Source organism: Micrasema longulum, unplaced genomic scaffold (genome assembly GCF_059751315.1).
Source record: "Micrasema longulum isolate JH-2025_06_02 unplaced genomic scaffold, ASM5975131v1 h1tg001028l, whole genome shotgun sequence".
Lineage (NCBI taxonomy): Eukaryota > Metazoa > Arthropoda > Insecta > Trichoptera > Brachycentridae > Micrasema > Micrasema longulum.
Genome location: NW_028278216.1, coordinates 588978 through 616443, shown reverse-complemented (window position 1 = coordinate 616443; position 27466 = coordinate 588978). Strand labels below are relative to the sequence as shown.

The window sequence follows — 27466 nt, the reverse complement described above, 5'->3', positions numbered from 1 at the left end:
AAACCCTGTAAATGCCTAGACTTCCATAACCTCTTCTCTAAAATAGTATCTATCCCCGTTGTAACTTGTTAATCTTAATGACTCTCTGGGGGGGGAAATTCAGTATTCTGTCTACAAACATTTGAACAAACTCAAAATATTGTTAAACAATATGTTTTAAGCTACATTCATTACAATTAATCATTCATTAATATTGTACAACTGTATAGTTAATTAACTAGTAAGTAGTAATATTATTAATTTACAAATTATGATGAAAATAAAACTTTGTTATTAGTATTACACAATTTTAATTATTTTACAAGAACACTTCTACAGTTTCGGGAGAGCACTTTTCCCATCGATGGGTGATATAAAACTAAGTAACAAAGTTTTATTTTCATAATAATTTATAATGAAGTGTTACGAAGTGAATGCCTACTCAATTAATAATAAAGTAATATTTTCGTTTATTTTGCATAAAAATGTCTGCCTTTAAACAGGTTGTACCTAGTTGGGCAGACTAGACATGATCCAGAAAAATCTATTATCTAACTGTTTGTGTATTAGAAAGGGTAATTGTTATTTTTGTTAATAAACCATGATTATTATTTATATTATTTGTTTTAAAAAAATAATACAAATCAATTATTATGGGAACAAAAACCCGAAAAAATCAAAGTTTTATCTTATGTTTATGTGCATGGTATACAAATATAATTATTTAAAAAAAATGCAAAACGTACAGATTCAGAAAAAAATATTCTGATACTCTTTATAAAAAAAGAACGAAATCGCTTCAATTTTGAGGTGCGGAAAACGGGACAACGGAACGTCAATTTTGTCTACTCTAACAAAAAGTCTGACATGCAATTGTCTTTTGCTTACAGAACTGGGGACGCATCTGCAAGACAGTGACATGAAAACAATGTTCGAATACTTATTTATCAATATACTCTGTCCTCAGCAATGAATGTAAACCGAAACATAAAAATAATCATGTATACGTACAAATCTAATTTAGACCAAGTACGAGTATGTACTCAAATCTAGCTATACCAAAGCATTGCCAGGTTCAGCTCGTAAATATAAATGTGTGTAAAAACCTGATTTGAAAAAATTGCGTCCCACTGACAATTCTGGGTAACTAGTTGTTATATGTTTCTAAAAATACCAAATAAAAGCTGTTTTGCAGCTCTGAAACTGAAATACTCCCAAAGTTTGATAGAATTTCAGTGAAAATTTTCGTAAAAAAAGTGAGTATTATTTAATTTATTTTATCTGGGATGAAAATTTTTTTTCTTTTTAAATTTCTAGAATAGGCGCACGGAACATGACAGCAGACCCAGTTTTGGGAGTTTTTTTTGGGAGAAATTCCTGCATGAATTTCGTACGGAATTACAATATTTTCAATTTTGGATTTCAAACACTGTTTTCATTAGATATTATATACATAACTAGAATTAGCAGTTCAATCATCAGTAATATTCCTTTCCTTGGAATGATACAAATGCTATTTCTAAAATCTGACCATTTATAATAATAAAAAACACAAATTTATTCAAAAAGTTCATAAAACCTGTCGGAGCCACGGAGGTGAATTTTTTTGTAACCGACAATATTATTATTATTTCTACTTAAAGTTTTTTTACCTTTCGTTCATAAAATGTTGCATTATTCCTTTATTAAAGTCATGAAGCTTCCTTTATTGTTTTTATTATGCACTTCCTAAACGATATCGTGTACGCGAGAAGAATATTAAATTGGAAGCCAATGCTATAAGAAAGGAATTGTTATTTCTAGAAGGTGCCATTTGATGGCGTTCGAGAACAAATTTAGCAAAAGAAAATGGTACTTTCCGGAAAAAGTGTTCGAAAAATTAAATACTCAGTAACTTTTTGATTATCATAATGAATCTTTAAGATCAATGTATCGTTATTTTCGTAAGTAGGAAAATTTGTTACTCCTCTTGATAAGTATTTTTTTTTTAAATACCGTTTTAAAAATATGTATTATATCCCCTAATTTCAACACGATTGTACGAAATACATTAGTATCTCGATTATTTTTTTCACAAAGGTAAGATGATTGGGCTTTAATTTCAGGCAAATACTGCAGTTATAATATTTTTCATCCCAGTAAAAATAATAAATCGTTAGAAGCCAATTTTATCATATAACAAAAAAAATAAATATCTTTTTCACCAAACAATGTAGAAAAGTTCAAATATTTATACGAGCCTTAACAGATAATCGATAATAAAACAAAGTTCAGATGAGAACAAAACAATGGGCATGACAATACTGTTCAGCTCCGTAAACAACAACGACTATGCAGGACAGGATAGTGTGACAATATTACAATAATTGTTACAATAATTGTAAAAATATTTTAACGTATTTATACGGAGGACGCTACAAAAATAGATATGTCGCCGCCAAATAGTTAAATCAGCCAATCAATTGGGCGGCTGGGCTGTTAATTATTTACCGACATCAATACATAACTGATGAATGATATCCCCACTCAATTTCCCTTTTCTGGATTACTACCCGAGAGCAGTGGCGAGCCGTGATTTATTTTATAGGTTATCTACAAAAAAAGATGATTCATGTCTACCTACATATAAATAAATAATATTATGTAAGTAACATAATTATAAATGTCAACTTTTTTGTGGTTCTCTAAAAAACATCTCAAACAAAAAATATTACTAACCACGCGATATACGTAGCTTTATTCTGTACTATTTTGACACAATGCTTGAGCAAAAGTTTATTTAGAAATACTAGAAAGTCATTCGGCAGGTATTTCCATTATGGTTCAAATATCAACGCCGATTCCTTTTAAAATGAATTCGGCCAAAATCGGCAAAGGCAAACGCCACATATCCCATGAGATACATAATATATCAACGGTATCCTATCAAAGAAAATTAATCCTCCGGAAATAATGTTAGAATTATTAGTTTCCAAATAGAAAATCTTCAAATATTTTTTGTAATCTGCAGGCTAGTTTTAGTACTAAAACACGCGACTAGGTTAAAGACGTAAAATATGGTGTACTTTTTTGTATGAAAGAATAAGCTGAGATATTTGGCTAGTTTCATAGCTCTATGAGAAAGGGCTTGGCGCTTGGCGCATTATATGGATATTTTTTTTGTAGATATAAACGGTGCCGGTAATTTATAAAAAATATTTAAAAAAATATTATTTTCACATAAACATGGTCATTATGAAACATAATTATAGAAAGTCAAATATAGTGGTAAGCTGTGCATAATTGCTTTTTTGACGATTCGCCCCTGTCTGAGAGTAGCCTTTGAGTCAAAAACACTCGTTCAGGGTTCTGGTTCTATTTAACACACATAATTTTTATCTCTATCCACTTGGACATATACTCTGGTAATATATTATGTATGTATATAGGTACATAGCAGTAACATTATGTATAAAAAGGCAAAAAAGGCATTGCCTACCTATTAAATAAAAAATAAAATATCGATTGATTAAAGCGTGTAAATCAAACTAATTTATAAAACCATTTTTAAAATAACGCTATTTTTTCTTCAACGTGTGTTAGTGTCTTTGTCAGCCAATCAGCGAGCAGCGTAAGCAAACTTCCTATTGCTTCTGAGTTTAATAGTACCTACACAAGGACGTACTCATACAGCGAAGAATTAACACACACTTAGATCATTAGGTGATTTTGTTCATTTGCAAGCATCTTTTTGGTTGCCTAAGCAAGTAACTGAGTAAACAAAACAAATATTTCGCTTTTTTTCTCACAGATGATTGGATTTTTTCTTTATGTACTTACACCGGTAAGACGCAGTTTAAATTTTTACTAATGTCATCTTTGTAAAAATAACTCGTATTATAATTTTGATTTTACATATTTATTTATCATTTGACAATATAAAATAAACATAAGACTTTGTTGAGTGTTGTGTAAAACCCTATTTTCATATATGTGTAGTCAAAATAAGCGCTTCGTTACTTATTTATTTCCTCATTTATTATTTCTAATGTATCATTGATATAAAAAACGTTAAAAAATGGTAAACAAAAAAACTTATAAATACGTTATCATAATCAGATAAACGATACTGGTTTTCTAAATGGCCAACCAGAATCCTGGACAAGTGTTTTTGATTCCATAGTTGCTCTCAGGTAAACATTATTAAGAAGCTATTCGAGTGGAAAAAAGTCCACCTCGTAGTGTAGTGATTGGCGCGTTCGCCCACCATGTTAGAGGTCCCTAGCACGATTTCTGAGAAAATCGACATGAAATATCAAGTTTGTAGGAAATTTTTCAATGCAAATTTCATGTACCTAGAATAAAACCTAAGGCTCACCTTATCTTCATTTAACATATAATGCGTTATTGCACAACACTGCATCCGGTGCGGACAGGGGTATAATGAAGTTAAACGGTAATTATATATGTATTTTGAGATTTAAATGACAACAAAATACACACAATAAATGGTTATGAGTGCTTACTGGTAGATATTTGTCCCCGCACGTCTCTGGTACATGGGTACTTGTCTTTCTCCATACTAATCCTAAATAAACCCTTTATGGTTAGAACAATTAGCTCTACAATACACGCAACACTTAGTGTAGGTAATTATCGAGACCCCCTTTCCTACGAATAATTGTACGCTGCTAGCACAATCATCGTAATTCATGTGGCCCACATTATATTAATAACTTGAATTGAATCGGGTTGTGGTCCCGTGGCTTGTGTCTCTGGCTCACGGATCAAAGGTCCGTGGTTCGAATACCACTCTACCCCAACTTGATTCCCATTTTCTAATAGTGAGTTAATGTTTGCGTAAATTATAAGAACGCAAATATTTCTTTAAAAAAAAATTTAAAAAATAACAGGTGGAACGACGCAAAATTCAAACCCAATACACACCTTCACGACTATTACTTTACTGACAAGATTCAAGGAAGAAAAGATTTTTGACACATAATCCAAGGGTGAAGCAGTTAATAAATTCTGTGAAAATAGAAACGGATGTAACGAGTATAAACTAGAATGAAATAAGAAATACAGTCACTTGCCAATTATTAGACTAAGTGGAATAAGTACAAATCTTCGAAAAAAATATCAGCCCTTGTCTCAAATGGAGTTGGGTAATTCTATGGTAACTCACGTTTCATTCAACTCCAAAACTGAGTTTTTTTAAAATGTGTTTTATCTGTGTAATGTAAAAAAATATTTATTTTGTATATTACTGCACATTAAACATCGATTAAGGACATTTTCAGTTAAACAGTAATTCGCTTAAGCTCAACAAATATTTTTTTTTGCCTTGGTTCGCACGTTGAATTGTGAGGTGGGTGTTTTATTTTATTACGGAAGCAATTAATACATAGGTAATTGGAACAAATAAACATTTCACTTAAGAGATCAAAGACAAACTAAATAATATTTACATATGATCAGAAATAATAACAATAATTTATATATCTATTAGGAAATTGTAATATCAAATCAACCAACTTCACTATATATACTATGATAAATAACTGTTAATTGTTTTGTTTTACAAAAATGTAGTGAAACCAACATTGATATTATCTTGTTAAAAACATGACTTTTTAACAAAAAAGAATTGGCTATTATTTGAACGCAAAAAAACAATATAGTAGATTATAAACTCTTTTCTTACAGCAACTAAAAGTTATTACTAACGGAATGGTTTAATTGAATTCTACATTTTATTTTGTGTTCCTACTTCATCACAAAACAATAATTGAGGGTACTACTTGCAAACCCGGCAAAATCCATATTTCTTTATTTTGAGCAAATCACAAAAAACTGATACAATACTTAACTTCAAGTTTTTTTAAAACGGATTTTTCGTATTATGGTAAGTAAATATTTTTACGTTCGCAGTGATGACATAAGCATGCTTATGTCAAGAAACAGTAGTGAAATCATAAATTTAATTTTATACATTACCATCTTTGCAAAACTCAAGTAGAGTTAGTCATATTTGCAACGAAGCCGACAATTTAGAAGTCAATTCTTACAAATTACGCCGTATTTTTACGACAGCTTAATTTGAAAGACAATGTTAAAATTATTGTAAAAAATTGTATTCTGAATAAGTTTTAATTAATATTTTACTTTTTTTGAATTTTGGATTTTGCCGGGTTTGCAAGTAGTACCCTCAATTATAATATTATGCTCAGTGCCCAAGTACCAAAATCGAGTTTCTGCTGCGTGGTGTTGCGGTCGCACCGCCTCAAAACTACATGAAAAATAATGTATCGATATGTTTCGATTGCTTCCACAGCCTATTGAGAATTTTAGTTAACGCCTGCGCGCGGATGCGCGTTCAGAACGGCTCTGCGAGGGATTTCTATTTGGTTATATCGTTCTTTGCTTGAGTTCGATACGCAGCCAGCCAGTAGCAAGTGGGTGCCGATCAGTACGCGCATGATAGTGTTGGCCAAATATTGCTAATATATGATATCAATAATATGATCTATATATATATATAGGCAATGTTTGTATTAGTGTCCTAGATGGACTGAATAACTTCTGTTTTCCGCGAAACGTAAATCTTTGCCATGAGCATGCATGTTTAAAGCATAAAAAGTAAGGTGCGTGAATGATTTTGTTCATTGTTCACCAGGTCTGCATTCACCGAGAACGCATAGACAGAAAAATGGGAAAGATGTTTTTTTTTACTACAAAAAAAATGTTTTTGGTATGTTTATAAACAAAATTAGTTTTTAATGAATTCCAATCAGTTTATTTCCTAAAATTTCTTATAATTTTCATCCATATATTTATTTTTACGGGGTTTTAAGTAACACGGAAATAATATTGACTGACATTCAATACATTTTTGAAAATTGCATTCCTACACAAAGTGCAGCTCCGCTGGCAAAAGAGCATAGTTTGACATTTGCCCAAAGAATTCAATAGTTGAAAATGTATTATTTTATGTTTTGGAATTCAAACATAAACAAGTACTTAGGTACCTACTGAAATTAAATATAAATTATTTTTAGATTTAGAATTCAATTATAAACAAGTACCTACGTTCTTACTTATTAACGACAAGTTAACCTTATAATATTATAAATCAAACACTGATTAGAGTCTACTAAACACTTTATTTTATTTAAACAAATATAAATAACAAAAAATTCGTGACAATTGTTTCGCCTTGTTAGGGCATTTTCAAACGAATGTGAAGATTAGGTGAATTGAATGTCTTTATATAGTCATATAATTCAAGGTACTTGAGCAACAAAAAAATTCTTATGAACTATAGCACGTACATCAATCATAATTGCGGGGGAAACCATTAGTTAAGCGAAAGGCTAAGTGTTTAATAGGTAATAGGGAATTTAGGTATTTATATTTGGATTTCAAAAAAAAAATTACAACTAAGTAAGTATTTATTGACGCACATGAATGTATTATAAGATAATTATTGAAGCTTTATAGTGTAATATCTTTAGATAATATTGTGGAAAACATATCAATAATTTGATTAAAGGTTGGTGTTATTTATAATTTAAATACAAGATTGAAATATTATGAAGTAATTTTTATAAACAAAAAAGTATTTTTTTACAATATTTATATTTTACGAATTTTCAAAATTATTAATAAAATAATTAATACAAAAATTACATATTATACTCCCAGGAGTTATGAAAAACTCATTTGGGACCGTACATATGGAAAAACATTTTTTTGACAATACATAATAATATCATACAAATTAATACATCCGAAATAAAATGAAAACATTATTGGATAAGAAACATAAAACACCATCTTATATAAACTACATTAATAATTATCAACATCAAAAAGATTTAAGAAATATTTTTTAATTGCGACACTTCTGGATTTTTTATTAAGTTTTTCGTGTCTTAGCTTATCATCATTGTAAACTGATTCATATTTTAATTACGCATTATGCAAGCGTGTGCATAAAAGAACATAGTGTTAAATAGTCTTTTTAAATATATTTAATAGTGGTGAAGACAAAAGATAAGTTTATTTATTTATTATTTAAAAATTAGGGTTATTTATATTATAATATTTTTTAATTTCTAATTGTTCAAGTATATTAAGTTTTCAACATGTAATGGAATTGGTTTATTTGAGATATTAATTTTATGATAATTTTCAATTCAGTGATTTGCAAATTGAGAATCTAGTTTTGTATTTTTAAAGGATCTTGGGTGTTAGAAATATCTGGTTAAGAAAGAGCGCCTAGTTTGCCCTACGTAAACTGCATTACAGTCGTTACAATTCAGTTTGTAAATTCCATTGTTTTAAAAAATATTTAGCTTAATTTTTGAGTTTTTTTAAATAACTCCGTTTTTTATATTTGTAAAAATTAATACTTTCCCTTAACTATTGGTTTTCCCCGCAATTATGATTGATGTACGTGCTATAGTTCTTAAGAATTTTTTTGTTTCTCAAATACCTTGAATTATATGACTATATAAAGACATTCATTTCACCTAATCTTCACATTCGTTTGAAAATGCCCTAACAAGGCGAAACAATTGTCACGAAATTTTTGTTATTTATATTTGTTTAAATAAAATAAAGTGTTCAGTAGACTCGAATCAGTGTTTGATTTTTTATATTATAAGTGTAAATATCGAGTTCTACAAAATAAACACCAAATTAATCAATAACGACGAGTTACACCATCTTTATTATTTTTATCTGAACGGTTTTTACTAAAGATTTGTAAGTATACATAATAATATTTAATCTTAAAAGAAAACGCAGTCCGACTTTTCTTCATAAATTCGTACTCCCATATTTTCTCTTAGTTTCAACAGTTTTTACACGCTTTCACGCTCAATCAGGCATTTGGGTTTCAAATGAAATATCAAGCTCACGTCAAAACCGGCTGGGGGGTAAAAAACGAATAAATATGCGTTAGCCATAACTGACCGTTTTGCCATGAGTTAGTGTCATAAATTTAGAAGGCTCATAGTGCGTCTACTTGTAATTTAAAGTCAATGATTTTATTTTAGAAAAGGATCCGTTTTTCTTTGGTTAAGTAAAAGCATTTTTTTTTTATTTGAAAATTTATTTATAAACCTAATAAGTCTAATTATCTTACCATCAAGTAAAAAAAAAAAGTTAGATAAGTTGAAATTAGAAAGTCAAAATGAAGTGCGGAAAGGGTATTTATTTACTTTATAAACCATAATAAAGTACAGTTTAGGTCTAAGAAATATGACCACGTTTTTGAATATCGTAGACAACTGAAATGGTTTAAAATTAGACAACGGAGAGACTGTTTAATGAACTTCATTGTCCATACGCTCCTAAATATCTCCGTGAAAAATTTCAACGCTCATCAGTTCATGGTTTATCCATTCGTTCTAATTCTCAAAGTACTCTCTTAATACTCATCCACAATTCTTCTTTTTTCTCTATCTCATAAATCGTCCATGCGGCTCGACTGTCGAATCATTTCCCATCCACCATCAAAGGTGTTACTACAGTGTCTCTGTTCAAATTATCTTATTTACTCTAAGTATAATTTATGTACCTCAGAGGCAGACGAATGCAAATCCAAACGTCAAATGTTCAACAAAGTTCTAAAGAATCTACTTTCTCAAAGTGATTTCTTATCATTTATAGCATAAATTTGTTTTTTTGGATCTTGATACATTAGTTTTTTTATTATAAGACTCACATTTCTTCAAAATCAATGCACATGATCATGAACTGGCTATGAAAATCGAAATGTCATTTCGTCAAATTCTGGCTTTGAGGTTAAAATTTATTTATTCATTTTATTGGGTAAACAAACAGTATATATTACATATATTGTTGTTTAAAGGTGTAGGACTTCCATGCACACACCAAAATAATTATTTACACTTAATACGAGAAATAAAAAAGAACAGATTGTTAAAAAGATAAAAAATGAATACGATGTATTAAAGTAATAATAGAATTAGTGAAATATCTGCTTCTCTCAATATTTCTATGACTTTCCACCTAATCTTACATTCATTGTCATGGAAAATATCACCATCGGTAATTCTAAAATTATATTGTTACAATTACGAGTTAAAGTAATATGATAATGTATAACACCAAAGTTGTTATGGATAATATTTTTTTACTCAAAATGTGATTTGATTACGGGTAAAAATTTTGATTGAATAGAAAAAATTGTTATGTACTAAATTTTGGTATCCATAAAGACATATTCAATCACCCTTCCTACCTGTCTTAATTCTATAATACTACACAATCCCTGACGCCAAGTTATTAATAAACCAGCCCCAAAGGAATGGATGGAAAATTTGCATTTTCTTTTAAAACATTCCCACCAACTTTCCTTGCCGGATTATACCCGACTTCAATTTTCCACTCCGAAACGCCATATTCTTCGAGATTGAAATCAAGGCTTGATTAAAATGTGAAAAAGAAATTTTCTAACGAAGTAAGATAAAACTTTAATCTATAATCATTTTCCAAACATATTTTGAATATATTGTAAGTAATTCTCAACCAACTCCAGCATGCCTAAATAATGAATATTTATAATTATGTTATACCTGGAAAATAAACATATTCATAAACTTTCTAACAACTACGAATTTGATTTGATATAAATCATTATTTTTTATTAAAAAAAATATCTCAACAGAAAAACATTTATATCTTGATAACTATAGAACATGCCACTAAAATATGTGATAGTTTTTTTTCCAGAATATTTTTCCCCTTCACAAACTCCTAAATTTGCAATCCTCATATCATCATATAAACCTGTTGTAGTTAGTAAAATAGTTCAATTATAACATCAATATATTTATAATATGTAACGATATCACAATGGAGATGTAGTAGAGAAGGTAATATACAAATCCATAAATTCAGAGAGCTTATTACCTGTCATTGAATGGAGTAGTCACCGTTTTCCGATTGTTTGAAAACTATATTTTTGTGAAGTTATAGATCTGTAATTTGTATTTTCGTGGTAAAGATTTATCTGGCTATTTTGCGTTTAAACGATTTTTATTCTTAATGTTAGGGGTCAGTGCAATGCAAGCTCCTGATGTCACTGTGACCTGTAAATATTCATTGTGATGGGTCCCCGTGAATAGTTTTCGCCCTCCAAGCCCAGGTCTGTAAAGAGCCTGGCTACTGTGTAGAAGTCGAGAGTTTATATTTTGATAAATTGCCCCCTCCAAGCCCAGATCCGTAAAGTATCGGTATATTAGGTAGGGGGCGAGTTTTTCAACATCCTCGGTTAACCAGTGGTCCCCCGAGGATGAAGCTCTTTTTATAATCACATTCACCTTTTAGGTAACACCCACAAATATTTTTCAGATTTTAATTTTTTTTATGGACCAGTTGGTTTTATCTAGAATATTTTAGGTTGTCTAAATGTTTGCAGACTTGAAGAATTGTATTTCGCAGTAAGCTATCAAGACTAACGTATGATAACAAATGAGGATAGTATTTTTGTGAAGGGAACATGGAAACCAGCTGATAGCTTATAAGCCTTGTAAATTTTTGCGGTCTACGTGGTGTAGCGGTGAAGACGCTTGATTCACGCACAGATCTTCTGGGTTCGATTCCCGGTGAGAACACAAAAATTGAATGTGATTTTTCTCGAGCCTGGGTGTTTTGTGTTGTAATTCACCACTGTAATTGGGCCCTCCTGTCCTGTTGTAGTACAAAAAAAATAAAAAAATGCTGAGGTTTCTATAATCTATCATCAAAAATGTTGTCCATCTCTTTTGTAATATGTAAGTTTTGAAAACTCTCTTGTGGGTAAAATCCTTTTCAAAAAAAAATCCTGGTAAAAGAGTTGTCATTGGCTGGTTGTACTTTTGTCAACGAAAATTTGGACTTACTTAAATTTTTGTATGCACTGTTAAAAACGTAAATAAATGAATTAAAACGCCAGCTTTATGGGTTTTTAATTGAAAACAAAGGTTTATTGCGTGTCATAAATTATGTTCATCTATCGAAACACAAAATCAAAATAAATTTTTAAGAATGTTTTATTTAATTAAAAAATGATATTCAAGTTTTATTAAATTGCCAATTAATTTTAAAAAACTCCATGCCACCCCGCGCTGTAACGTCTTAAATAACATTTTTATAGAAACTTATTTTATAACAATAATATTATAAAAGGTTTTCATTATAGAGAGAAACTTGGAATTGGTAATGCCAAATCTAATCAACATTTAAAGTCAGCTTAAATATTTAAGACTCGATATTTCCCATCTATTATTAGCTTCATCGAGATCAGGTATTCAAGTGTTGCTTTATAATACAGAGCAAACATTGAAGAAAATTAATTATTTACCCAATAATTTATATTTAATAGCTTAAGGCTTTTGAATAACAAATTGTTACTTTTAACGGTGAAAGATATTTTAATTTTTGTCTTACATCATTTATTTTCCAATGAAGTTCATGTTGAAATATGAACATATCCATAAAAAAATAAAAAATAAAAAATAATGGAATAAAAATTAACCCCAATTTGGTCTCTAAATTATAAAATTCATTCGGATAGAATTGAAGCTATCTAAAAAAAAGCTTTCATCTCGAGATGGTTTGAGTGCCACCTTGCACATACACAATGATATATTAAAAGGTTTTCTAATTAAAATCAAAATAAAAACACAATGTTTCTAACAACTTGGTATTTTTTTTACAATCTCCTGGTTTTAAAGAAGCACGTGCTGACTTATCAAGCTTTATTTTGTAATGAATATTATCCTATTTTATAATATGAAGAGTATCTACATAATACCAAATCTAATTTTATTACATATATGGAAGTAATAAAAACCAATTTGTCGGTAAGTAATATTTACTTACATTTATAGTTGTGTTTAAAATAAAAAAATATATTTATAATTATGTGGAATAATCGCATGTTTTTTAACTGCAACTCGCAACTTGCTCCTTTAAATAGTTGCGCTATTGTTAAGTATTAAATAAAAACAATTGTATAATTGATATGATTTTTTATTAAATACGAGCTGTATCAATTGGCTTGATGGTTCTTGTAAAAAGGGTAAAAAAATTGTAAAAAACCTTGAGTAACAAAAAAAAAACTTTTCATTATTACAAGTAATTGAATATATATTTTTTAAACTGTTTGATAAAAAATATTGAAAAAACAAGAAAAAACCTTTTAATGTATGATTACCGATTACTAACCCATAAGTTTATTTACTACTAGGAGAATATAACGCAATAATGCATGGTAATTAAATAAGCCTTTCTTGGATCCCGGCTGGATCTACTGAATGGGTTTACAATATGTCTTATATATTATGTACATAGCGGGACTGACATATGTGAAAAGCGGATTATCTTACCTTAGCGATAATTATCTATCATCGAATTAATAGGAGATAATGTATTGTATTGCAACAATACGCGACATAATCACTTGTGATCTATACAATTTTATGTTTAACTTTTTTATTATCGTCAGTTATTTTGATGTTAATACTCACTATAAGAGTATAATAATACTTTTAAAAAATAAAAAGTATATTAAATTGTAAAAAAATAATATGAAAACATAGAATATTAAGAAAATGAAACTAACTAGAATAAAAAAATGATTTTATTTAAATAAATAATTAAATGTTTATTACATAAATGGATATTTGATTAAATTTAAAATTCTTGAATTATTTACATTATGAGAACACAAATTCGAACTCCGCTGGACTTTAAGTCCACATTATTTTAGAAATGGTGCACGTTATATTGACTTCTAACGCATCAAGGATAGTTAGTTTGTTTACATAGACCATTGACTTATCGTAGTTCCAAAGAAAATAATCAATCGAGATTGTCCAGACTAATTAACATGATAGTTTCTGGAAATAATGTTGTCACCAAACTTGTCGCGCAATAAATTCAGAGATAATAAATATAATTTTTCATAACTAGTGAGCATTATTTGAGTGTACACAAGGCGTTCCATTACTAGTTTGAGTCTTGTTTCAGAGCACAATCATAAATAAAAAACTGTCATCGTTAGTTTGACAAGAGACCAGTCGAAAGTTCTATTATGACAAAAAAAATACGGTTATTATATTTGTCCTTATCCGCATAATTTACAAGCCACAAGCCTTTCGAATCGTCCATGTTCCTAGCAAAGCTACATGTGACAATAATAACGCATCAGCGTCTCTAAGATGTTCATTTGTAAGGGCAGTAAATAAGTGACTATAACAGTGATGTGTATCCCAAACGTTATGTTTAACAGATCTGAGCCAGTGTTGACTAGATCTTCAGCTTATCATCGAATAGCTGTGCGAGCTCATCTTGACCTTTTGTTTCTCAACAAAGTAAACCACACCAGGTAAGTGGAGTTGTGCATTCTTTTCTCCACTGTTTGAGCCCAATTTTGTCATCATTATTTGGCAAACGATAACATCCTTTATCTGATGATGACGTGACTTACGAATAATAATCTTAATACAGAAAATTAGCAATAACTATAAAATCAATAAAAAATTTGGAAAAGTTGAATGATTTTAAATAATCAAGCTGAAATATATTATTTTTTTGCCACATTTGATTAAAATGATGGTTAAAACAAAGAAAAACATAGTAGCAGACTCCAAAAAATTGAAAAAATAAAATAAAAATACTAAAATAATTTTATTATTAATCATCAGATAGAAAATAATCATAACTTCAATAAAGACACTGGATTAAAAGTACTTCATGTTGAAAATAAAATATTAAAATTAGACAACTTAGAAATCTTAGAAATTAAAAAAGCTATTCATAATAAGAAAACAATAATTAATAACCAAATAAACAATATTTCTTTTAGTCCTCTCCTGGCTTACTTCGAAAATAAAGATATCAAATTACCACCCATGTAAGAAAAAACCACTTGATTTATTGGGTCCACGTGTAGTATTTAGTGAACATGACAGAAATAAAATAAAAATGTATCAATTCATTCGTTCATGAACATGAACGAAAAATAAAAATTAGTGGTTAAAAACAAAGTTGTTCTATTTATTTTATTATAATGAATAACAGCAAAGTTAGTGTTTCAAATATAAACTTTATACTTTATTTGTTGTTTGCTTTACAGAATTTATTTCATAAGCTTATATCTTTGCATTTTTTGTTTATATGCTTACTGTTCTTTCTTGCATACCTTTGTTATTATTATTTTATTTTTTTTACTTTGTAAAACTTTTTATCATATCCTTTTTAACTAATTTCACAATTTTTTTCTGTATATTCTGTTTATTATTTAGTATGTTAGCATGTATTTCATTTTTATTTTTTGTAAATGCCTTTTGGGCGTTAATGAACAAAATAAATAAACAAATAACGAAAAGTTTTAATCTACTCGTGCAAAGTTTTTCGATTAGTGTAAAAAATAAAAATGAATATTTTCCCTCGGATAACATCCAATCCCCTTCATGTGAGGGATAACCATATGTAAAATGAATATACGCAAATCTTGAAAGGATACAGAAACAGTAGAACATTGTGTCAAAGGGGATCAAGAACGCATCAAACGTTTATTATTATGCGATTCAATTTCACCTGGAAAGCGAACACTTTTATACTTCGAGATTTTTCCACGATTGCAAGAATAACGTTATCTACAACCAGAATCATCACGCCATTTTTATGTTGAGTTAAATAGAGATAATAAAACGCCACATCTTGGCAGGTAATAATAATTTTCCTTACTTCAATACTTGTCTTTATTTAATATGTCCTTTGAATACGTGGACTTAATTACCAGATTTATCGAAAGCATTTTTTTTACGGCCATCTTCGTTATACGTTTATTTTTATTCTCACTGCACCGAGTATTTACATAATTATATTAATTCCTTTTTTAAAAAATTCATTAGTTCCTTATAATCTAATCATCAAAATTTCTATTAATATTTTCTGATACTAGCTTCTTTCATTTTCACAAATCTCGTTATATATGCTCATCAATTGAATCCACTTTAATTTTTCTTTGTCATCTTTGTCAATCTTCATTTTGTGTCCTATTCTATTGGCTTCGAAGTCACTTCCTTAAAGTTAGATGTAATAAAATGAGATTATTGTTAATTTTAATTTGAGTAAATCTTTTGTAAAATGAACATGGGGGCTAGATTTCTTACCGACCATGCACTTTGTAACTACAACACATTTTGTAATATAGCTCCTGTATATGCATAAAATGAAATGTAATTTTAAACGGGGAACTACACTCTTAACCTTATGTATTATATACTGTAGCTGCCAGATGTTTGTTGTACTGCGCCCATGAGGAATATCCACAAAAATGGTGCATTAAAAAATTAATTAAATCATTAAACCATCGTATCGACGATCCCTTTATTTTTTCATTGCACCTCCAGGAGTCGTAGTCTATTGATCGATGACTCACACAAATGTAGTGATTTCACCTGAAATATAGAGCAACAACCGATGAAGCAAGTCATCATTTTATATTAAATACAGTACATTATGTTCTGCAAGACTAACAGTATTGCACATAAAACGTCCTTCTACGTACGCCATAGAGACAAAAAAAACTAAGGAAAATGGCTTATAAAGAGACCACAGGACTTGGCAACGTCCAGTCAGCCCAAAAAAGTCAACCCAATGAGTCAGCCAAACCAAGTCAGCTCAACGCAGTCACTCAGTTCTAGCATTTAGTTCGTGTGCCGCCAGTTTAACTTCTCGTCGCTGTTACTCTTGCACTCCATAACAGTACCTCTTTTGAGATACAATCAATACGCATTTAACATCAACCTCGCGTATTTTGTCAATCTTTAACTGGGGTAGGAGCTCTACAACCTTCAACAACCGAAATCCCACGTACCTTTACTAGGTTTGCATTATCCATGGATTTATCTTTATTCGTTACCCTGTCATGCAACGATTATATTACACACAAACAGTAATATCGAATATCAACCACCAACTGGTATTGATGATTGAATTTGGCGGCACTCGTTTCGAAAACTTTATTCTGGTATTATTTGTATGGAAACTCCGCCCCCGCCTTTTGCACGCAGTTGGGGTAATGAAATAATCTCCGTGGAGTTTATAAGATGCTCGACTTAGGGAGACTTAAATTCGATGAAAGCCTCTTAATCACTGAATATATTCATATAAACTTACTGCAAAATTAACCGAAATTGAATATGTTATAAAATACAGTAAATTAACAAAGCAGATACTCATTTGTTTAGAAAATTATCTTACAATGTAAAACGTACAACAAACTAGGTAAATAAAGGTATTTTTCAGTTTTTAAGGATATCACTGCCTCAAATATTAATTGTTATTTATGTCAATTTAAAGTGTCCCTACGATAATATGCCCAAAATAAATGGTTTGTCTTTATTAATGTCATATGAAATAAAATACCCACTTTGATCATATAATTGTGTATATTAAAAAAAATATTTTAAGATATTTATTCCAAAATTATTATCATGTTAACCTTGCAGTCAAAATTAAATTAAAAACTACTCAAATAAATAATGAAACGACTTAAATAAGGTAAATGATAAATTTATTAAACTTATTAAAAGAAAATCTATTGGAAAATAGACGAACGTATAATGCATTGGAAAATACGTCTAAGCATTTAAAGAAATTAATCGTTATTAATTAAAAAAATAATTTCGTTAAATATACCAGGACAAGTCGAGTAAAATTTGATCACGGCGTTGCACACCTTTTAGTCAGTCATAATCAGAAGAAGTTCATATTCAACAGTAACTTAAGAATCATGAAGGTAATGAAGCGCTAGATTTTGCAAACTTATTTGTTTTATTAGAAACAAAAAACTTCAAGCAAAAGTACTACACTACAAGACGATGGTTATTGGCTTTGCCAAACGTAATTTAATAAGAACAAATTATTAAACCAACAAAAACTCGTCGGTATTTTCAAAACTGTTTTCTGGTGCCAGATTTTTCATCAAACCTATTTATTTACATGAACGATTAACCAGAAAAATAAACTAAGAAGCACACTCGCGTTTAACAATATCGCAGAGTATATTGCATTGTTTTGCGTATCGAAATTTGTTTTTATTTGTTTCTTATAGTCAAATGTTATTGCATTCACCTAATAATTGAATTGCGTCATGAAATTTTTTGATAAATAATGCAGACAGAAAATGTTCTTTAAATTGTAGTAAAAATACAACAAAATTGTCATTTCAAATTAACTTTCTTAAGTACCTAGCTTTCGATGTCGATTATTTATCAGTGTGTATTGATAAACCTAAACTATTTAAAAAATCGTACTTTGAAGGGGAGTTATTTACATTGACCATTTATTCTGAAAATTTGGTCATTAGTTTTGTCCATTTAGTTTATTTTACGCAAAATACTGTACATCCCAATGAAGATTCTTAAAATTGTCGAAATCTTACAAATAAATACCAAAATAGCTTCAAATATAATCTTAACTCTTATAATTATTATAATATGTATTTATTAAGGTTTTAATGAATCATTATGATACTTCACTTTGGTATTTTTTAACATTTTTCCGTTCCTTTTTCTTTCCTTACTTTCCCCTCTCCTCTTCACTCTTCATGGTGAAGTGTAAATTTTTAATAAATGTTTTATTTAAATTTTTGTACAAATTACAAGATTCTGGATAATTACTTCGAATATGTCCATGTACATGTAATTTTCTCAAACTAAACGGTTTGGGTAGGTAGAAAGAAATTGCCTTAAGGCAATATGCCTGCCCTTATATGTAAATAAATTGTGTACGTTTATAAAGTGTTAAATAAATAAACACTAACTTATGATTGATTCAATCATATTTTGTCCGTGTCTGGGCAGATTAAGGATACAGCTCTGAGTGTGAAAGAGAACCAGAATCCAGGATGAATGTTTTGGCTCGATGCCTTCACTAAGATAAAAATCCTGAAAAAGAACTAGAGTGAAAATAAGTTTGCCTCGTTGTGTAGTTGTTGGTTTGTTTGCCTGCCATAAATAGGATACCGGGTTCTATCTCCGGTATCTGTTAACCTGCTCACCCTACCTTGTTTGCCTTACGCACCACCGTCAGGCGCGGATAAGGCTATAACGATTTAAAATTGGCGAAATCATAATTATCATAATTTTGCAGTAGTCCATATGGAACTGCATCATCGCAGTGTATTTCTAGGTATGACGATCACTAATGCAGGTCCATATGGCCAGATATTTATTAAAGGACATAAAACATGGTAGGCGTATGCGCCAACCACTGCACAATTAACGAAATTTTACCTGAGAGTAGCCATTGAGTTTAAAACACTCAATTCTGGGTCAATTTTACACTCAAACTGTATTTTTTACTCACCCGGACAAAAAATTTCGTTAATAGCTATAATTTATTAAATATCAAATATAAATTAAGATAAAAGTGAAGTGCGTTTTCATTTATCATTATGTTAATGTAGTTATGAAAGAACAATGAAAAAATATGGTAAAGAGATAATATATTACGGCAAAAAAAACTCCGTTTCTAAGCTAAGAATCAGGCACAATTTTAGATGTAGGTGTAAAATACAAATTACATACAAGCCATAAAGCGTGTTTCAAAGTCTAACCAAACGATGAAAATTAATGCTACTTTGGTGAAATATTGTCAAGGCTGTCTCATAACGTGGTTTTGTAATTTGAATTTCATTTGATATAAGATGTTAGAAATATTTATAGTGGAATCAGTTTTATCATCATAATCATTTTCATTTTACTATCTTTAAACCTATTTTTATTATAGTTTAATCATTGTTGACTGTTTGTTTCTGTAAAATAAATAAATAAATACATATTTACTAATTAATTATTGACGGACTTATTGTCAAATGACAATATCTTCAAACCAATAAATAAAATTTGTGTTAATTGCATAATTTTTTTAAAATTAAAAATGTGAGTAAAACTGGAAACAAAAATAAAACCTTTAATATGTAAATACTTGTTAACAAAATGATATCATTTCAAGTCTCTGGGAAGAGAAAAAATTTGATTGTTCGGATGGAAATAAAGTTGTCTTCTGTAGAAATATTTTTAATAACGGATACAAGGTAATTCTACAGTTGAGCTGCATAAACACTCTATGCAAAATATGTTTACAGAAATAAGCATTTTTTCTGAGTTTAAGGGAATGAAGAGTAGGGTTTTTTATGAAAAAAAAAACCTTCTGTGAAAAATGAATCCTGTTCCATGTTTTGAATAACATATTTGGTTCATTTTTCAATCGGTTGATTTTCGTAAACTAAAAACGCTAAAACGTGTGTATGTTCCGGCCAAATAATTGAATAAGCACTCAACAGAGCAGCGTCTCTGTTAATCAAATGCCGGCATTAACTTTTTGACGTGTTGGCTAGTTAAAAGATAGCCCTTTGGAAACGGTCGAAGAAAAAGCCAACGGTTCAGGTTAGGATATTTTAAATTTATTTTTTTTATATGGGAGTGGTATTATTTTTTACCTTGCTTATAATATACAAGGTTTACATTTCAAAAAGAAGGTTTATCTGCTATTGTATTACTTTATTTTCGCTGATTTTCTAAGCATACAACGCTTACAGGAAAAACAAAAACACCGTTAGACGCACATAAAAACACAAATCGAACAATGTACAAAACATACGAAAAAAAAACAGAAAAAACCACTTAGAATTGCTTTTGGAATTTTTTTACTGATAGAGCTCACAAAACGTGACCTCCCTCGGCAAAGATTACACTGCAACTCGGTCAGGATAGATTGGGTAAGGCAACGATAATTTAAAAAAAAGTTATTTTTAAGTAATAAAAATACATTTTTGGTTTTGTACTTAACTCAAGGATTAATTTTTTTTTAAATTAAGGATTAAGTCAAATTCAAAAAAGATTATTTATTATATTAAACTAACCCACCATATTTAAACCAAACCTTACTTTACAAAACAAAATAAATAAAAAATTAAAACAACTCCATATTTATTATCTTGTATTAAAATTAACGTGAAAGTGAAGTTCAACCGTTTCATTAACGTTCATTTAACAAACAGCCTAGCCAGTCAGATAAATGCCGGCATAAAATGAACAGCCTAGTCGCTCAGTTGAGTGTCTGATTGAACTACTTGGCGACGACATGTACATTGATCAATTAAATCAGTTCACAATAGATCATAAGTATTTTTAGTATAGAGATTTGTTAATATTCACCTTAAAAATGTTAATCATTTATGTGTAGCTTTAAATGTAACTCTCCATTTTTTATTATTCACATTAATTTAATAATTTAAGTTGCGTGCAGATATTGTAATATCGAAAGCAAAATGCGACAAAAAATATTCGGAACCATTTTTCAGAACATTGAAGTAAAAAATATTTTCTATAAAAATTTCTCTACCGCCTAGTAATCAATACACAATTGGACTTAGCTGAAAAATAGGATTATTGATCAAAACGTTAAAAGTCAAACCACACTGTGGAGTCGCTGCTCTTCAGCGGCGCTGTGTGACAACATTTTGTATAAAGTGCCGCGCAGCTGAAGGGCCTGTTTGTTTAATTCAAAAGAGTAAAAAAAAATTTTGTGCTGCCGCGACGTGCCGCCTAGTGCCGCTGTAGTACGGTTTGACCTTTAGGGTCAAAATCACTAATAATAATTGTTTTTCCTTCCCTAAATTACTAACCATGTCTGGACACAGTTTGCCCTCCACATATCGCAGGGCAAAAGTCTCCTTAGCGGTGCCTACATATATGGAAACATTGTGTGAAGGAGCTCTCTTTAATCGAAAAGCTTTGCATTTTTATGCCGAAAGAAAGAAATCCAGAAGTACATGCTATGCTCCTCATTGGATTTCAGAAAATAGGGATCCAAATTCTTTACTGACAGATATTAAATTGATTGGAAATGATCATTTCGCCGAAATGATAGCAAAGTCTTGAAATTTTTTTTTTGAAGCCACCAGATCTTTGGTATCCAACAGGATCACAGATATGAGTGAGGTGTTCTTTTTAGTTATCATAGAGAAAAGAAAAAAGACAAGACCACAAGATGTGTTTAGAAGATTGATTATGATTTCCGCAGCAGCACGCAAGAGAATCAACAATATTAAAAACAAATCATTTTCATTAAATATGACCTGATAAAATCTGCGCAGTCAAGTGTCTGGACGCAGTGAAATAGAACCCCGGATGATTTTTTTAGAATCGATGGCTACTAATAGGTAAAATGTCGAAAGAGAAATTGAATGGAGATAAATTCACTTCGTTGTAGGTCCATTCATGAGGTTCTGAGTTCGATTTCTGGTAGAATGGAGATGAAATATTACTAGCAAAATTTGTTCAAAATCTCAAATTTTATTGTTTATTGACTGGCACCTTAAGCGTAAGTATCGGATCACGTTACCTTTATGTAACAGATGATTGAAATGCGCTGTATTTGGTTTACCAATGCAGCGCCTATGCACCATTAGGTATTGTAAAAAAATGATGATGATGATGATGAATCTACTAACCGTGTATAGGCAAAACAAAGAATACAGTTATGTGCGAGAAATGGAACAAAAACCCTGGATGAGTGTTTTTGAATCAAGGGTTGCTCTCATGTAAAATCTCAAAAAGGAAGTCGAGTAAGGATAGCCCACTCGCGGTTAGTAATAGCCCCGCCACACTATGCTTCTTGCGCTGCTCATGCTCATGCTCCTCGCACTGCCGCCCTCTCGTCCGATGTTGCCCTCTCCGCCCACACACTGCTCTATTCGCGCAATTAATCGCGACGCTCCGCACTTGTCATTTGTCTTTCTATACAATGGACGATGAAACTATGACAACGTGCGCGCTATGCATTTTTAGTACAGCTAATTATATCAATGTAAATATTAATATGGAATATTTTTATGTTTTTTAATATTTTTTATTTCCTTTTTTATTTACTATAAAATAAAAAAAGTACCTTATAATCTTTTAGAAACTATTTTCTTTTCTCTTTGTTATATTACACAGAAATATCATACCTGTCTATTTATTATAGGAGCAAAAATTCATACACATATTTTGTATACCCACGAACAGGCCATGCCTTTGTGGGATTTTTGTTTACTATTTTTACTGTTAATATGTATTTCATTTCTATGTAATTATCCTTCATTTTTTAATACTCTGTTAAACCTTTTATGTATACTGTAAAAAAAAGAAAAAAAATCATCAGAAATAAAATAAATAAACATTTATAAAATACAGACACACCTTAAAGTGACAACCAGAAACGACTCATGCCTGCGAACCTGCCCTGAGTCGATCGATAAAGATGACGAACCCTGCAAAGAACGGAAACGTAAATCTGAAATTGAATTTTCAATTGTAGAATTAATAATACTACATACTTAATACTATTATCACTTAAATGATAAGTTATAGGCCCTGTAAAAGCATAAACTTCGTTATCATATTCTTAAAAACGTTCTTCATTTCTGTTCATTGTTATTATTTTATAAATAAAACTACATTTTTGCCCAAATAATTCAATTTTAAAGCTTTTAGTCGTAAAAAATCAAGTCAAAAAATGGAAAACAAGTTGTGGAAGAGTGGGATTCGAACCAAAGATCTCCTGATTCTGAGTCCGCGATGCTACTCAGAGGACTACAAGCCATTCTTTATATTATTTACAGACTAAAATAATTAAAATTTAATTTGTTTTTGACACTTAATGTCACAACTAAAAAACAAGATAAGATATACATGTAACAAAAAAAGTACGTTGTTAAATACTTGGGTTAGTTATATATTTATTTGATTATTTTAAAATCTAGATGTAGAGCATTTTTATGGCTTTTTAAAAATTAAATACCAAAAAGTCACTGTCGCATTTTGTCGCACACCGTCATTGTTCTACAATCACGATTTGAATTTGCAAGTTACAAATGCGTACTATCTAAATATACGAGTATTATCATTTTAAATCAAGGGTAGTTGCCTTTCTTATCTTGATTTTTTTCCTTAATAGGCGCTAGGTGTGATCAGATGTGACGCTTAGTCGTGTTTTGTGAGAATTTTTGTGAGAAGTGCAACTGTAAAAAAACTTTGCATTATAAGTAAATTACGCAGGCAAATGTGTTGAGTGAGTAAATAATAAGTCATTATTTTGAATACATTTATCACAACTATAAAGCACCTAAATAATAACGCTGATTTGTACAGCTCTAGTTACGCGTTACAAAGAAATATACGCCATGTAAATAGTGTATGAATCTGGTTGTGGTCCCGTGGCTAGTGTTGTGGACTCACGGATCAGAGGTCCGAGGTTCAAACCTACTCTACCCCAACTTGATTGTCATTTTCTTAGAGTAAGTTTTTTACAACTCGTTGAAAATGGCCACGAAAAATTCAAATACTTAGGTAAATTATAAGAACGCCAATATTTATTTATTTAAAAAAAAATAAATTTAAAAAATCCATTTGTAATTTTTCATTTGTTTCCTATGTTATTTTATATATTTATACTCATGTGTCTGAAAATTATATAAAATCAAGAACAAGTGCAATTGATTTCATGGCTGTTCTCAGGTAAAAATCCTGAAAAAGGAAATCAATTGGAGAAACTTTCGCCTCGTAATGTAGTGGTTGGTAGGTTCGTCTACCACGCTTGCAGTACCGGGTTCTACTCCCTGAAAGGTCGACATGAAATATTTGTTTTTATGGTGGTTTTCCACTTCAGTATTTTATTCTCACTAGACTGGCACTTGTATTATAAGACTAATCACCCTACCTTCCACAGATGGTCAAAATACGCTGCATTTGATTTAACAGCACAGTGCCCTAGACACCATTGGGGGCGGCTTACAGTTTTGATGATGATAATGTATCATTATTTGTTACATCTTTTTTATAAATTATTTAGAGCAGCGTATTAATTTCTAAATCTAAGGTGTGTCTATTGAAGAAATAACATCATTTTTTGCTAAGACATCTGTTTTAATATTTTTTTAAAAATAAACCCTAAAAAGAAAAATCAACGCAAACGGGCGCCACTGCGAAAAATCTATTAAAAATACGAAAACAGAACAATGTTAGACTTTTTCGCCAACGACAATGAAAACGCAAACCTGTCAAAAAATCATGCTGAATGACAACCAAAATATAAAATGGACATTTGCGTGGGAGTTCTTTGAACAAACAAACAATAAACCAGTTTAATAATGAGCCGCAAAGCAGAAAACTTTGGAGATAAAAATACAAACAATGTCTCATTAAAGAAAATTTAAGGGTCTTAAATAATGAATATTACCAGCGCCGTCTTATCTCCCTTATTTGCTGAAAAACAAGTATTATTCAGCAGTTTGATCTATAGAAAACGTGCAATAATTAAACAAATAAAATTATCTTATCTAATGTGTCATTTTATCATTTTATCAAACACCGTATAATTATATCTTTTTTTAACTATATAAAAGGCAATGTTTGCATGTGTGTCTTCGATAGACAAGAAGTTGCTGTTTATTTTGGGAAATGAGGAGATTTGGCCTAGGCATGTTTATAGCTCTTAAAACCTTTAATTTGTAAACTAGAAAAAAAGTTTTGGAATTCAATCAATTTCAGTACCTTAGTATCTACTTACCGATGAAAAATCATACCATCTTTTTTATATGTTTGACACTTTATATACATAAACAATAAATATACATATAAGGGCGGGCATATTGCCTTAAGGCAATTTCTTCCTACCTACCCAAACCGTTCAGTTTGAGAAAATTATAAATACATGGACATATTTTTTACGTATTTCCAAAAGATTTTTACACGCTTTCACGACACAATAAGGTATTTTGGTTTCAAATTAAATGTCAAGTTCACTTCAAAACCCGGCTGGTAGTTAAAAAATGTCTTAATTCGCGTTGTCTATGACTGAGCATTCGGGCATAAGTTTAGTGTCATAGTTTAAGAGGGCTCAGGGTGCGTCTTTGTGTATTAATAGGTCGATGGTTATTAAATTGTTTTAACTTATAACTATGGTAACGTAAAAGCATTATAAGTATACCTTACAATGTTTAATCTTAAGAGCAAACGTGGTCTGACCTTTCTTCATACGAACGCATTCTCGTATTTTCTCCCTGGATAATAGCAATAGAGCAATGATTTTTTGACACACTTCAGGTATTTACCATAACCATGTCCGTATTGTTTTATTTATTTGATAGATTATTTGTTATGGGTACTAAAACCATTCATAATCCCGTAAAAAAACCAAGTTGTACCCACTGTCTTTGGGTGCACGGTATACAAATATTTGTACAAAAAACAATATCAAATGATTTCTTTTTTTAAAAAAACGTAATACGAACAAGTACAAATTTTGTTACCATGTCTAAAAAAAATTGATTCAGTTTTGAGGTGCGGACAATGGAACAGCCAAAAGTCGATTTTGTTTATTTCAGTTAGGCATAAAAGATTTGACATGCGGTTGTCTCTTTTGCATAGTATGTAGGAGGCATGTTCAAGAAAGTGACAGAAAAATAATGTTTTAATACCTATTTATTCAAATTCCCTATCTCCACATATCCTCATATTTTTTGCTAACCGAAACCAATAAATAATAATGTATTATATATTTACATATCTTATCATAACTTAATATAATAAATAATAAAAAACTTTCGATTTTATAAATTTAATCTTTAATCTTTAAGACTTTATACTCAAATCTATCAATATCAAAGCATTGCCGGGTTTAGCTCGTTATTTATAAACCGTACAATACAAAGTATAGGGCATATGAATTAAAACTCCCAGGAGGTACTACAACTAAATTTGGAACCTTTATAATATTGGCATTTTTAATTAATGTTAAAAATAAATTACCTACCTAATTACAGTATTTGTTATATTTAAAAAAAGTTATTTCAGTATTTTTATTTATAAACTACTAGTCTAAATGATTTGCATTAGTAAAAAGTTTAAAATAAATATTTTTGCGTGGTTAAGATTAGTGAACTTACTTTATGCTGTTATTTCCGATGAAAATCTCGTCACAGTCAAGTCACAAATCACTACAAATAGTAACACACGTACATATATTAAATAGCCTACTGATATATTTACAAACTTTAAACTTCAAAAGTTTGTACGTTTCGCTAAACAAACTCCACTAAAATTTAAACAAACCAAACCCAAAATTGTCCAAGTTATCATTTTTTATTACGCAGTGCACCGTAATAGATAAAGTTTGTTTTTCAATGGTTTTAATCGGAACGTTCGGTTTTAAAGTTAGGGTAATACAGGCGTAAAGCGCCGCGACGCCTCTTTTGAGGCTTCACCGACGGAGTATCGCGTAGAACTGAGGGCCAGACTTACAGCCACAGGAAGTCGACGAAAGCGCATGCTCACTAAAGAGGCAACGGACGATATCCGTAGGTGGACACAAGTTTGACTCCTAAGTGTCATAATGGAGGGGAGCTTGTTAACGGTTTAACATTATT

General features: G+C 30.2%; 1 protein-coding gene across 1 annotated transcript in view; it reads right to left on the bottom strand.

Annotated features, from left to right (window-relative positions):
• Positions 1-27291, bottom strand: part of LOC148277478 (kin of IRRE-like protein 1) — a 203180-nt gene extending 175889 nt beyond the window's left edge. Inside the window, exon 1 of the mRNA XM_088232848.1 lies at positions 26987-27291. The gene's annotated coding sequence lies outside the window, so the exon portion shown is untranslated. The remainder of the gene's footprint in view (positions 1-26986) is intronic.
• Between the last annotated feature and the right edge of the window lie 175 nt (positions 27292-27466).